This window comes from Macrobrachium nipponense, chromosome 11, assembly GCF_015104395.2.
Source record: "Macrobrachium nipponense isolate FS-2020 chromosome 11, ASM1510439v2, whole genome shotgun sequence".
Lineage (NCBI taxonomy): Eukaryota > Metazoa > Arthropoda > Malacostraca > Decapoda > Palaemonidae > Macrobrachium > Macrobrachium nipponense.
This window is the reverse complement of record NC_061087.1, coordinates 14,762,903-14,776,935: the sequence shown is the minus strand read 5'-3', so window position 1 is coordinate 14,776,935 and position 14,033 is coordinate 14,762,903. Positions and strand designations below refer to the sequence as shown.

Below are 14,033 nucleotides of genomic sequence, written 5' to 3'. Positions count from 1 at the left end.
AAATAAAACTGAACAAGTACTGATTTTAGCTTTATTTAACCTGCTAAATATATTAATAAGGACAGGATACATCTAGACAAATTGAATATCTTTCTCCAGGACTCTAAATAATCATTTTCAAAACATATACTCTGCAGATATAGTCACATAGTGCACGTAAATTTTCACTTAAGCCGATTTAACCCCAAGATATGAGTTATCATCCTTATTTTCAGTCCACAAGGAAATTTTAAAAAATTCTATACATTGGGTGTTCTTATCTATGTACAGCAGCATCCTTTCTAAAGTAACTTTTTTCTTGAGTGTTCTTATCTATGTACAGCAGCATCCTTTCTAAAGTAACTTTTTTCAAGATGATTGAACCACTAACTCATTGGTCTCCAGAAGTGGTTTTTTGACGTACAGATTCGTTGACTTGAGTTCTCCAAGAGAATTTAACAGATTACCGACTTGAAATTCTTCATCAGTAATTTCTCACAGTTCATACATATGCAGGAAAAGATAGCTGTTCGTTGACTTATAGTTCTCCATCGGCCATTTCTCTGAAAGAGCATGACAATGACAATCGTCCAAACTTCTCTTAAGCTCAACAAAATTTCTACATTTTAAGTTTTTTACATTAATCAATTCTTCATCCCTCGAGTTTATATAACCACCTCAACTCAAAATACCTGAAATAAAAATTCAAAAATTAGGAAATTCAGAAAACAGTACTTGTGGTAATATGATAAAATAATTAATGCTGAAATATAACACAAAGTTCAACCAATGTTTTCTCAAAGCTCAATTAAAGAATTAAAAAATTTTTTTTTATAAAACCCCTGTAGTATATACAGTTTACCTCAAAAAAAATATATATATATTGGGTTCAAAGTGTCTTTAATGTATCAACAAATTGGGGTTCCTAGCTATTTAACGAAACTGCACAAAGAGCAGCAGTTGGGAAGTTAGGCTGGGGTCACACATTCACGTATCACGACGGCGTATGCCCACGTATGTGGATCGTGGGCATCATCGAGGTGAAATGACCTTGAACAGCTGGTATCCAGGACACGGGCTACCGGACGTAAAGCCAGCACCGTAAATTGCGCCGCAAATGTACGCGCAAAGAAAGCAAGGTCGGACGTCTACCTGGAACTTACGCCGATAGTGTAATGTTCTATGTACGTCAACTTCACGCCACCGTTGTGGGGCTGTGCTGTTGCCAGGGGTATGAGCACATTACTACAGTTCTTAAATTTTTTTTATTTTTATTCTGTTTGCATCCGCGAGACATTTACAACACAGCTGAATATTACAGTTGAAAATTATATGCACACAAAATCGAGATTTATTATCATTGAGAGAGAGAGAGAGAGAGAGAGAGAGAGAGAGAGAGAGAAATGAGCACATCACTGATTATATATTAACCCCACTTGAGATGATATTTATAGCAATAACCAAGTAACCAGTCGACAAGGAATACCATACGTAGTTTTAGGAATTATGATTTATGAACGCTTTGGGAGCTCTTATATAAGACTAGCACTAGAATTGTCTTTCGATTTTACCATTCAGACATACTTATACTTATAAAACTGTTAACTATGGGCAATTTATATTGAAGCGATATAGAATAACATCTAATAACTTATCGAACATTCTTGGAAATAAATAGGAATTCTACCTATTCAAGATAATATTTTTTAGATGTATATAGGAATTCCTCTCAGATATTTACATTATTTGTTACACCATTTTTGTAAGACTGCTATTCAGAAGAAATAAATATTTCGACACTTCCATAATACTGAGAATACAGTGTTACCGGGAAAGTGTTCATGTGTGTGTGTGTGTGAGTGTAGCTTCATGGATAGTTTCCGTACCGCTGTCAATGTCATCAGTCAGAATCTCATCCAACTCCGACTCCTATAGGTGGAAGTTGACATTTTCCCTGTCCTGAATGTCTGTAGGAGTGACTGTAGGAGTCTTCTCCGGGACGAAAGAAGGTCCTCCAAGATGTGACGTTGATGGTCCCTTCCTTGGTCGTTTTAGGAGGTTCGGCATCTTGAAGGGCGTTGTGGAGAGTACTTGAAGGAAACTGCTTTTCTCGGGAGACGGAAACAACAGCTGACCTGAGGGCGCCGACCTGACCTTTTATACCAAGCTACAGCGTTGCCATGTCGTACAGGGTTGTAAATGTGTGAATCGGTTTCGCCGTAGGCTACAGCGCAATTAGGAGGCCCACGTGCTTCACGCCGGAAAGAAAACAACGACGGCGAACGATACAGGTGACCCTAGCGCCTACCCCGCAGCAGTCACCGTGGGTCCCACGTGCAATGCCTGGAGCTACGTCAGGTGGCATTTAGCGTGACCACTCACGACTTGTTTTGAACATTTCAAAACTGGAGCGGGCTACGGCGCCCTAATGGGCGGAGCTTAGCACTCTGACGACACGTCACCGTACGTCTACGATTTTACGTATGTTTTACATTACATTTACGGTTTACTGACGTAAGCTGTTGCCAACTACCAATTTCTGCTCATGCGTGGGCGTGCGTGCGTTGATACGTGAATGTGTGACCTTAGCATGAAAAACAGAGGGACACCCTGCAAAACAATGGAGTCTTGATGAAAACGCCAAATTAAAAATCCAATACCAAACTGTAATAATACAAGTGGATCATTATAGAATTTATATTAATTCTAGATGAAACCATGCATAAATTAAAAGCCCCTATATTGAGATATTCCTTCTCCAATATAGATATTCTTTCTCCAATATAGAGATATTCTGCATAAATTAAAAGCCCATAGTATGATATTCTTTCTGTAAGATGAGACTGGAAAGAATATAATTTCCACTTCTCCCTTTACGCCCGTGCTTCAGCATGCTGTCGTTTATGCTCTAGTTGTCTTAAAGGTAAAACCATCTTCTTACAACCAAAGACAAATTTACAAAGTATAATCCTCTTACAACAAGACATTTTTATCCACTACAAAATTTTAAGGACATCAGCCATCAAACAAACAACATAGCAAAAGTAGTAAGTTTCTTTCTGAATCTAATACCAACAACTGTTAGTCACAATAAATGCCCAAATATGAGCAAAGACATATAGGCTAACCTCCCCTAACAGTAATCCTCTCCCAGAATAATGGTATTTCTAAAAAGACCAGAGAATTTAAAGTATCAATTCGGGGAACTGATCAGAGATCACAGAAAATATTAATTAATACCAAAAAGTATATTCAGTATCCTGAAATTAGAAATCTCCAAGTCAATTAATACCAAAAAGTATATTCAGCATCCTGAAATTAGAATGTGTATATGGAGACTGCAGTAGCAAATTCCACAATTACAGAACTGACAGCCTTGCTGGTAGTACACGAGACTATACCATTAAAGTACTGTAGTCCAAGCTGACAACTGGAACTAACCTGTCATGAGTTTCTACACCATGAGATCCACAGTGCAATACTACACAAACTTGTATGTCACGAAATTAAAACAGAGTTTCTACACCATGAGATCCACAGTGCAACACTACCCAAACCTATAAGTTACGAAATTAAAACAAGAATACAATATTTCAACATACCTACAGTACTACACACTCCTAAAGGGTCTCTCGATTTCCTCTCAAAGGTGACCATGACCTCAACATACCCATTGGGCTGGCAGAATAAATGGTATTAAATATTTTTGAGGTACTTTACATATCAGTGTTATCTCCCTGTTGACTTGAGGGTCATAGATTAATCAAATCTAAACCACCTGCAACACCTCCACAATAACGGAAACCAGAAGATATACCAGGTATAACTTTTTTCTCTTGGAAAATAGTCTGAGCCTTATCCATCAGCAGAAGTAAATCCATGATCAAAAGCCACATTATAGACACTAGTGCAGCACTTCCATAATAAGTGTACGATAAAACGGCGAAACCATTTTTTTCTTCCAAATTGCAGGAACCGATAAGATATACGGCCATTAGCTAGTAGTACATGCCCAGGGAATACAAATTTGACATTTGAAGGAAGCAAAAACTCTGTCTTGAATGACAATGATATAGCTGAATCAAACAGCTTTCCAAAAGATTACAGCACTCCGTCGGAAAATAAACTATAAATCTAGGCAATCTGATTATATTACCAATTTCATGGGTAAATGTAATCCGAGTTCCAGAGTGATGAGGTTACTGTTTGAAAAGGAACAAGAAATTTGTTACAAAAATGAAGCGCCCAAAAGGAAACATGTATTGACATGGGTGAATAAGGTCAACACATTAAAAACCTGGTACAATTAAGTTAAACTGCAATTCCAAATAGTACATTCAATTTTAACAATCGAAATATTAAGATGTACACTGAAGGTAAAGGTAAGGGGACTATTGCCACTAATTTATTTTCCTCTCCCAGTTACGGTAAAATCAGAATAAGGGGAATGAAATGGATATCATGAATGTAGTAGTTGATTTGGTATCATTAACAATGAACAGAATGTGGTCCAGTCTAAATTCTGGTAATTCCATTGACAGAACTTATCCGACAAAGACTTATGCTTCACTCCACCAAATGCCTTCAAGATATCAGAGCAATGCAAGTTTCCAAATGCCTCACAGACATCTAGCATCAGTAGGAATAAACATGGTCCTGAGAAGATCTTACCATATGGAAGCTAACCTGGGGATCTGAAATGAGTTGGATACCATGTAGTGAAGTTTCAAAGCAATGGAATATTGGTTACAGTGATCAGAGACGTCACCTTATTTTTTTCAACACTGCCACAGACTAAGAAAATAATGTAGAAAACCAGCTCCTTGAGAGGGGCATTTTTGATGGAAGTAGGCTACAAATCCCACATGACAGAAAATGCGTTTATATATATGTACTATAAAAAGTAGCCATATTCATTACAATAGATACAGAAATTTAAAAAACAAATAAATGTCACCTGTTAATATTTTAAAGAAATAACTATCGGTAAATAACTGTTAATCATTTCCTTAAGAACTTCATCACTTTATAAATGCCTCATTGTACATTCCAAATTAGTCATGAAGTTTCCAAACATAATAATTATTAGTATTTTAACTTTGTAATCACAAAGCCAAGCTTTTCTTGTTCAAGACATGAACTTCATGCAATATGAAAATTAATAAAATTACTGATACGTACCTTGTATATGACATCAAGAGTCTTTCTCCATACACAAAATCAAAATAGTAACCCAATCCTTGGAGACTAAGTTTTTCTTGGAACTACTGTATTTCACAGATGTTAAGACTTTCCAAGAGATCTTTAGTTCAAGTACAGGTACAATATCCTGACTCCATAACTGCCCTAGAATGCAAGGAAAAAATTCTCAAGCCAACTCACAACAGTTAAATTTAATTATTTCTATCTTTATTCATAAATTTGTTCATTTATATAATCAGTTTAAATGCTTATAAAATTAAGTTATAAACAAAGTTACCACAACCAAAATAGGATTCACTGTAATTTCGTTGTGGTAATTTCGTGGCAGCAATTTCATCGCATAGCAAATACATATTAGAGAATTTCAGTGCAAAGTAATTACATTGCAATGCATTACATCTCACGGTAATTTCATCACATAACTATATGTACCATAAGATTAAAAAGGGGGAATAAAATAATTTTTTATCGAATACTAATACATATTAATACATGGTAATAAAAAAAAGATTGCTTAAAAAACAAAGATAAGCTAAAATCACACACATTTATTTTTATTAAAAAAGAAAAAAAATTACCTATTGCCATCAATATTTAAAAAGACAAATTATGGGCAATGCCCCTAAGATACTCGAGCAATTCTCGATTTTCATAATCATTAACGATGCGTTGGATTCTAACGGCACTATCCTTATATTTTTTTTTTACGGCGAGGAATGTCTGTACCAGCGACATACTGTTCCATTATAGCTTCATTTCTTGATTGCTCTTTTTTCCAAATATCTAGAAACTTCCAAATAGTAGGATGTGATGCGCCAACCAATTCGTTGTATGAACGATGCCAACCTTCACAACAATTGTTTGTTTTAGAGGCACCCTGCCTGGCAGCGTCGAAGCAATTCCATAAAATATGATCAAATCGAGGAGGTCAACGTCCTGAGCGACGGTTCGGGCGTCCAATCCAGTTATCCTCCACGTCATTTAAAACAGGCTGCTCATTTTCAGGATAATCATTATCATCATTTAGGAATTCAAATGTGCCAGCTACATCGAATGCAATTGAAATAATCACTCGCATTTTTAATGCAAAATCTGCATCGCTCTCATACAACTGTTTTAGGCCATTCCTTTGAATAGACCGAAATATACATTGTGAAAAATGAAATAGACAACCTTTTTTAATTGAATTGGGAAAAAACTGACCTAAAAACATTCATTGCAGCGCATTTAAAATCGGTCATTATTTGGCTAGGTGATAATGTTGGCTCTAAGGTTTTTAGTTCTAGTAAAAGCTTCTTGTAACTCTCTTCGGTTTGTTTAGCCATTAAAACATAAACAAGAGGCAAACATCGCCATTCATTATGCCATGAATAGTGTACAGCTGTCTAAATCAAGGGGGTGTTGTTTGGAAAGTACCATCTGCATACCATTTATCTGCACTGGCTAATACCTGAAAATTTCTTTGAGTTGAAAATATGATAATTCGGTCTAGTCCATCACTGCTGTCAAAAAGAAGAAAGTTGATTTGCGTGTGTTACCGTGTAGTCTGGAGGTATATTTAACTGGAATAAAGATGCAGGTTTCGCAGGGACTTGTGCTGCTACACTTCTAGCATTTCGAATATTCCTTTTTAAATGCTGAGTGGTTGATAGCTGACCAGCAACAGCTTGTGATACTCAAATGTATGCCTGGGTTGCGATGCAATGAGTAGTTTCCTGCGTCGAAATGGCTTTTTCTTTTACGGCATTTATACCTTTAGTAGCTTTAACACGAGCATCATTGCCTGCATGACTGTGTTCCCCAACTCGTTTTGTAATAGATTCTTGATTTGTATGAACTCTAGCCCGGCACTTGGTTGTATAAACCTGATCACCTTTCCAAATGGCATTTTCACCAGTTCTCTCTCTCACAAATAGACCATTATAAATGAGCTTTTTCTTATTTCTTGAGCTTAAGACGTATTGAAGAGCCATTTTGAGGGCTAAAACAAACTGAATAAAACTGTAAGTAACACTTTCTTAAATAGGAAAAGTAGTAGACGTGGTTTGAGCAAAAAGCAGGTTGTTTAGAAATAATAAACTATCGGCCTATTGAACTATTGCTCTGAAATTACCTTGCGATGGGCAAAAAGCAGGTTGTTTAGAACTATTGAACTACTGCTCTGAAATTACCGTGAGATTTAATACATTGCAATGTAATTACTTTGCACTGAAATTCTCTAATATGTATTTGCTATGCGATGAAATTGCTGCAACGAAATTACCACAACGAAATTACTGCAATGAAATTACCAGACACCCCAAAATAGCAAATTTAAATGTAATAGTTTCATAAATAGGAACCAGTGCCTTTATCAACTAGTCTCTATTCTCTGAGGTGCCACATTATCTTGGGGCAACACCTTCAGCAAGAATTACTAAAGAAACTTTCCCTAATGGTTACTTCCTCACATTGGAATAGTTTGATGCTCCATAGAAACAACCTTGGCTGGTACTATGAAGAGCTAAGAATTTTACATTCGTGGTCAGTTTTAACTTAGCTTAATACCAATACTGTACCAACTATTCATTACCTATTCTGTATCTTATGAGGTGCAGGTGAAAAGTTAAACTACTGCGGTAACAAACCCTCAAACTTATTCTCCCTAATCACCATGAATCTTCCACTCCAGGTGTGAATTATCAAAAGGAGGGAAAGATTTGTCGAGTAATTGTTTGTACCTTCAAAAGATCCCTAAGAAAGTGTTGTGGTCAAACAAAGCAATCAACACTGACTTACAAAGTTAAATTCAATAACTGTGAAGACAAAAAGGAAACATACAGCAGCTTTCTGACTGGGATTATCTCCTCGGGTAAAATGGTGGTACCTGTATACCCATAACCTGCCATGTTGCCCAATCACTTCGAGATACAGCTCTGAAAAATTTCAAGTTGCATTCTTGGCTCTAGTGCTGTATTGTAGTTCTAACCCAGGATCTCAGACTAGCATAAAAAAAGAACAAAATTAGTAGGAGCGTCAAAGAATAGGGTGTTATGTTATGAAACAACTTTATATGATATATACGTATAGCCATTAATATGCATAAAAACACATTCAAAAAGCTCAGAATCTACCCTCACTTGATGAACCTACATTTTTTTGGTGTTGCTGAAGTTCCTGAAAAAAAAGGTCAAATCTATAACACATCAGTCAATATTCTAAAACTAAAAAACATTTAATTACAAATACCACAACTACTTTCCATGCACACAAATCTATAGAATTCTGCTCATCTCCATATGAAAACAGGGACATTTTGAAATGTATGAACACTAAAATATAAAGAAAATAACAGGTGTTTTGTTTAAATTATAACACTCGGCTTTCCAAATTCTCTAAACAATTAAGTTAATAAAATCTGTTGATGTCATTCCATATCAACAAACGAACAGAATGGCCAGAAACCAAACAGCATTAAATAAATCAAAGTTTTGTCCATGATAACTATTGTCTGAACCTAATTACTCTGGTGCAGGAAAGAACAATATTACCTTAATACTATCAACTGACTGCTTAGAACTCCCCATGGCTGAAACACCTCTCAAACTGGTTATGTTCTCCACACATTATCCTAGTTCCTTGGTTATGTTCTCCACACACACACACACACACACACACACACACACTATCCAAGTTCCTTGGGTATGTTATCCACACACATTTATCTAGTTCCCACACATACACTATCCTAGTTCCTTGGGTACGTTCACCATAAACACTATTCTAGTTCCTTAGGTTATGTTCTCCATGCACAATACCCTAATTCTTTGGGAATGTTCACCACGCACACTATCTTGATTCTTTGGTTATGTTCCCCAAAAAAACTATAATAATTCCTTGGGTATGTTCTCCCCACACACATACACACACACAGAGTCTTAATCGTTGGGTATGTTTTCCCCACACTCTGTTCTAATTCCTTGGGTATATTCACTACGTGCACACTATCCTAGTTCCTTAGTTAGAAGTGCTGCTCCCTTATCTGTTACCTATACCTAATCAGTAAGGAAGGAGGAACAATCTTAAAATATAAATGGCCATACATGCACATACAATTTTTAAAATTGTATTCGGTGTATGTACTTGTATGACACATCACTTATGCTAACACCCAACAACTGCTGAAGTTGCTGTCAAAAGAACCCCATTGAATGGAATGACACTTTCAAGTAAAAACGGCACTGCCCTTATAATGGCTAGTTGAACAAAACTGTTGGATCATCACAGGTTTAAGGTCACTGATAACTGGGGTATGTTCTTGTTCTGGAATTCGGCAGATAGGTCTGAAATTAGTACATATAATGGTGTCTAAGCTGGTATGGCATGTCTTAAGAATTCATAAGCAGATACAGGTTAACTACCACTTGTCCGAAATTCTAAGAACAAAAAGCCTCAAAAAATATATTTTTAACAAACCGACAAAAATACGTAATGGAATTCGAAATAAACGTGCGCTAGTTAACATAACCAAAATTACAAAATTTTGTTAAACTATGTGAAGTTAGACTAAAAATCTCTATCTTTACAAGTACAAAAAGATGCTGATTCACCACCATTGGGCTTACGTGCCTGTTTACAAAAACTGAATTTAGCCTCAGATTTCTGGGCGATTTCTCTGACAATTAAAAGCTTTTAAAGCAGTAAGCCAAAGTAGATGGTCTGTATGCTTCTCTGGGCACTATATCCTGATATGTACACTAACTTGTTAATTCTAAAGTACACCACTGTAGGGAACCCTGTCCTACTTATTTCCTGGGTTACGATCATCTTAGCAGGTGCCCTTGCCCCACTTACTATGTCCTCCTCCTCAATATTCATAGTAGACGAAACCTTGCAACAGCCACAAACCTATCATTTGCTTTTACCACAAAGTTATATCCACCAGTTATGCTACTTGAAAACGTTGATAATCAAATAACACATAAAATTCTCCATATGCTTACATTCAATATTAAAACCTTAAAATACTGCACCAACTACAACCCATCCACTTGCATGCACAGGGTGTCCATAAAGTCCCAATACCATTAAAGTACTTATTGCTCAGAAACCAAACAACAATGTTAACTTGAGGAAATGTAGAATATTATACAAAAACTGCATTGCTTTATGTTATATAGTTTCTGAGCAATTAATACTTGTAATGGTACCAGGGCTTTATGGACACCCTGTATAATGCCACATTATTAATCTATGAAAGTTTCAGTAGAAACATGGCTAGGCATTTATACAATACGTACATTGTTTTCAATTTGGATGGTATTTAAACTTGTGTCATTTCATCGAAAAATTTCTTATAGTATTACTTTAAAACTACAATAAATTTATTGCACCAGCTGAAGTTGTGGTGTGTTGAATATGCACAGTCATATTCAACATGTTGAAATCGAGAAAGCTAGAATAAGGCAACTACAAGCATGTAAAAACGTCTGTACAATTCCAAACTATACTAACAAATTCTAACTGTTGGTAACTACCTACCTTTATGATAATCTACCATTATACAGTAAAATGCTTTGAACTGAATCATAAAAGATTATGAAAATCCAAATATATAAGACTGTGTCAAGATAAACTACAATGGGAAGGACTTAAGTATTTGGCATCCATACTGCCACAATAATTAAAATGTGAAAAGTTGGCGATATTAATAAACTAAAAGTTTATAAAAACAAAACAAAAAATCTTACCATAAACCTAAAACTAAAAAAAAAAAAAAATCTTTCAATGAGGTATGACAGATTTGTGATTTAAGGAAACAAAACTAGCCTGTATGTACAAAAAAAAAACAAAAAAACATGCCACATGGACCCACAGAGAACCTCCAAAATCAAAAGCTTCACATGAACTGGAAAGTGGTAAGATATAATAAAAGGCCTGCATGCTTCTCTGGGCACCATATCTTGGTATGTACACTAACATATAAATTCTAAAGAAAACAACTATAGAGAACCCTGTCCTACCTCTCCTTTTCAAGGCTGCCATGATGCTAACAGGTGTCTTTGTCCCATTTACCATTCCCCACTACTTAATATTCATTATAAAACAAACCTTGAAACAAACACAACTTATCTGCTTTTGCCACAAAATTCTATCCGGCTTGGTTATGTTACTTGACAACTTTAAATCAAATAAAGAATAAATCGCATCAAGAACTTTGGTAAAATAGCATACATTCAATATCATCAAAAGCTTATAATACTGCACTAGCTGTAGCCCAATCCAATTGCACGTCTAGTGCTGCCCACGAAAATTTCAGGAAAAACATGGCTTGGCAGTTTATACCATATACATTACTTGGTAATCTGCTTAAGTTTTCAGTCCGATGGTATTTTAACCAACGGATAACAGCCTACGTAATCAAATCAATGAAATTTACTTTTTAAATAAATGACCTGAAAAACTGAAAAAATCAATTTATTGGACCAGCCGAAGCTCTGCTAATTAATAGCAAGTTTCGTTTTACTGGAATTCTGCCTCATAACCTACTGACTACACCATTCCATGTCCCGAGTGAGGTTTGAGGGCAACTTCATTTCCCCTAAGTGGAAACTACTACACCCACAAGTGTTGCATCATCGACATACTGAACATCATCTTTTCTAGGCCAACAACCATAGCACTGGTATACACTAATAAGGCATGATCCAACCTCCTGCTTACTTGGGATGTGTGCAAGATCCTCCCCTCATGTATAAGTTGTACACATGGTACTGTATTCCTTATTTTAATGTAAATTAAAACATGGTCAAATATAGCCTTATTTCACCAACGAAAATTAAGATGCTATACTTTAATAGATATAATTTTTTGTACTGTTTAATGTACATTTTTTGTAATGTTCAATCTAATAAATAAATATTCTATAAAATTCTGTACCTTGCACTCAACGCGAAACACCTTTTTAATCTTTTTAGGCTCTGCCAGACCTTTTCTACTCCCCCAAACAACAACAACGAAGTTTGTAGGCTTACTCCCCGAATAAGCAAAGTAACAGTGGACCAAGAACACTGCTCTATGAAACTCCAGACACAATAGGTCTTGGCAACGATAGTTTTTTGTTGACAGATACAACCCAAGGTCAATAAAGGTGCTCAAACAATTTACCCACACCTTTGCGATCAATAAGCCAACTAGGCTAGACTAATATGCATAAACATAACGAAGAACTCTGGTCATACATGAAAAAACAATCTTTATTTGCAAATCAATCATTTATTTATTTTCGGAGAATTTTCATGCTGAAAAATTTTCATTCGACATGATATATCAAGAGTAGAACTGCAACAACATACATCATCCATTCTTAACCCCTTCCACCTAGCCATGCTGCATACCTCTGACAGTTAATCAGGAACAAATTCCAGTAGATCTAGGTAATATCTCCACGTCAGTTATTTCTTTGGAAATTATTTTCCTATAGTATTTGGGTCGCTTATTAAGAACTTACCGTTATTGTTGGAGGGTCGACTGTAACTAACCCCCAGGGGATAGCACTAAACACGACGTAATACATTTGATGCCCTAATCACTAGTGGCTGTCGTACTCGTGGGAACATATCTTGCTGTCTGTATGGAGTTATTGCCTAGAATTACCCAAATTCCAACCATGAACCTATCAAGGGTACCTACTGCTGTACTTGGTTACAGTTATCCTCGAAAATTATTTTAATGATGCCGTTTTAAATTATTTTTTTCCTGCCAGCATTCCCCTGCTGTTAGGGCTACCCTACTGGGGTATTTTTCTGATTTTTACAACTTTTCTTAAGTTACATGGCGTGTCTCCATGGGGAATCAACTTAGAATGCCGCATTCTACGATAGGTTAAGGATATCTACTTCATACTAATTTGCAGCACCCTAGGTCAGGTTAGGTTACGTAGGGAGACTTCTCCAGTTAAATGAAATATACAGCTACTTAACCTAGCTTACTATTACATAATTTTTGTTTCCCAAACCAAGTCACCTAGAAAACACTATTTTACCAAGAAATCCTATCACTGACATAGGTTACCAAATGGTAATAAGTTAAACCAGCACTTCTGCAAGTACTATGTAAAATTGGTCAAAATCATCACAATTATCAGAAAACTTTTACATGGCGCCTAATTTCAATTACACATTTAAAAATGTCCTACCTACCTAATTCCCGTTCCACGATGAAATAACAGTAGAAAGGTTACCGACGTCAGTTCAATTTACTCTTTAGTCACTGAAGTCTGGACACAGTAAGAAACGACAGCCGACAGCCGGCAACTTGACTGGGCTGATGACGTCACGACGAAGGTTCCAGTAATGTTAGGAAACATAACAGTGTTATTTAAAATGGTTTTCTAGGTCAGAATGGTCACCCTCACCGGCACTGCAAAAAAGAAAAGTAACAATAGAATAAAAGATTTCAAAAGTGGTATTGACTTCAAAGTTACCCATAAAGATTTAATATTTTTAGGATTCATTTTTACTTTAATGAATCATCAGCGGCATAATTACGAAATAGCTGCATTGCTATATTGCTGTGGCTATTCTGGTTTACTCACCCCTCCCCAACCAAGATATAGCCAAAACACAATAAACAGAATTCCTTTTATTTTCCACCTTCGTCAATTTGGGAAACCTATCATACCTGAGTATCAAAATCTTAAAAATATTTAGACTTGGAAAATATCAAAATTATTAGAATTTAGATTTTGTTTATCATCGATTGTGGCAAGGACCAAGGTCAACTCTTAATGCGAGTTGTAAGTCAATATCTAAAAGAATTTTATCATTTCATATATCGCTTTCCTTGAGAGAAGCAGCCAATATTGTAGATGT

At 35.9% G+C, this 14,033-nt stretch overlaps 1 long non-coding RNA gene across 3 annotated transcripts; it reads right to left on the bottom strand.

Annotated features, from left to right (window-relative positions):
• Window positions 1-17: 17 nt before the first annotated feature.
• LOC135210926 (uncharacterized) lies at window positions 18-13,571 on the bottom strand. Of its 3 annotated transcripts, none has more exons than XR_010313658.1 (5): window positions 13,362-13,571; window positions 8,314-8,337; window positions 7,960-8,162; window positions 5,161-5,325; window positions 18-542 (listed from the first exon to the last, which is right to left on the bottom strand). It is a non-coding gene; the product is annotated as an uncharacterized LOC135210926 (long non-coding RNA). The 3 variants fall into 3 exon arrangements; XR_010313718.1 differs by having other exon boundaries at window positions 18-671; window positions 8,002-8,162; window positions 13,362-13,570; XR_010313626.1 differs by having other exon boundaries at window positions 18-671; window positions 13,362-13,569.
• Between the last annotated feature and the right edge of the window lie 462 nt (window positions 13,572-14,033).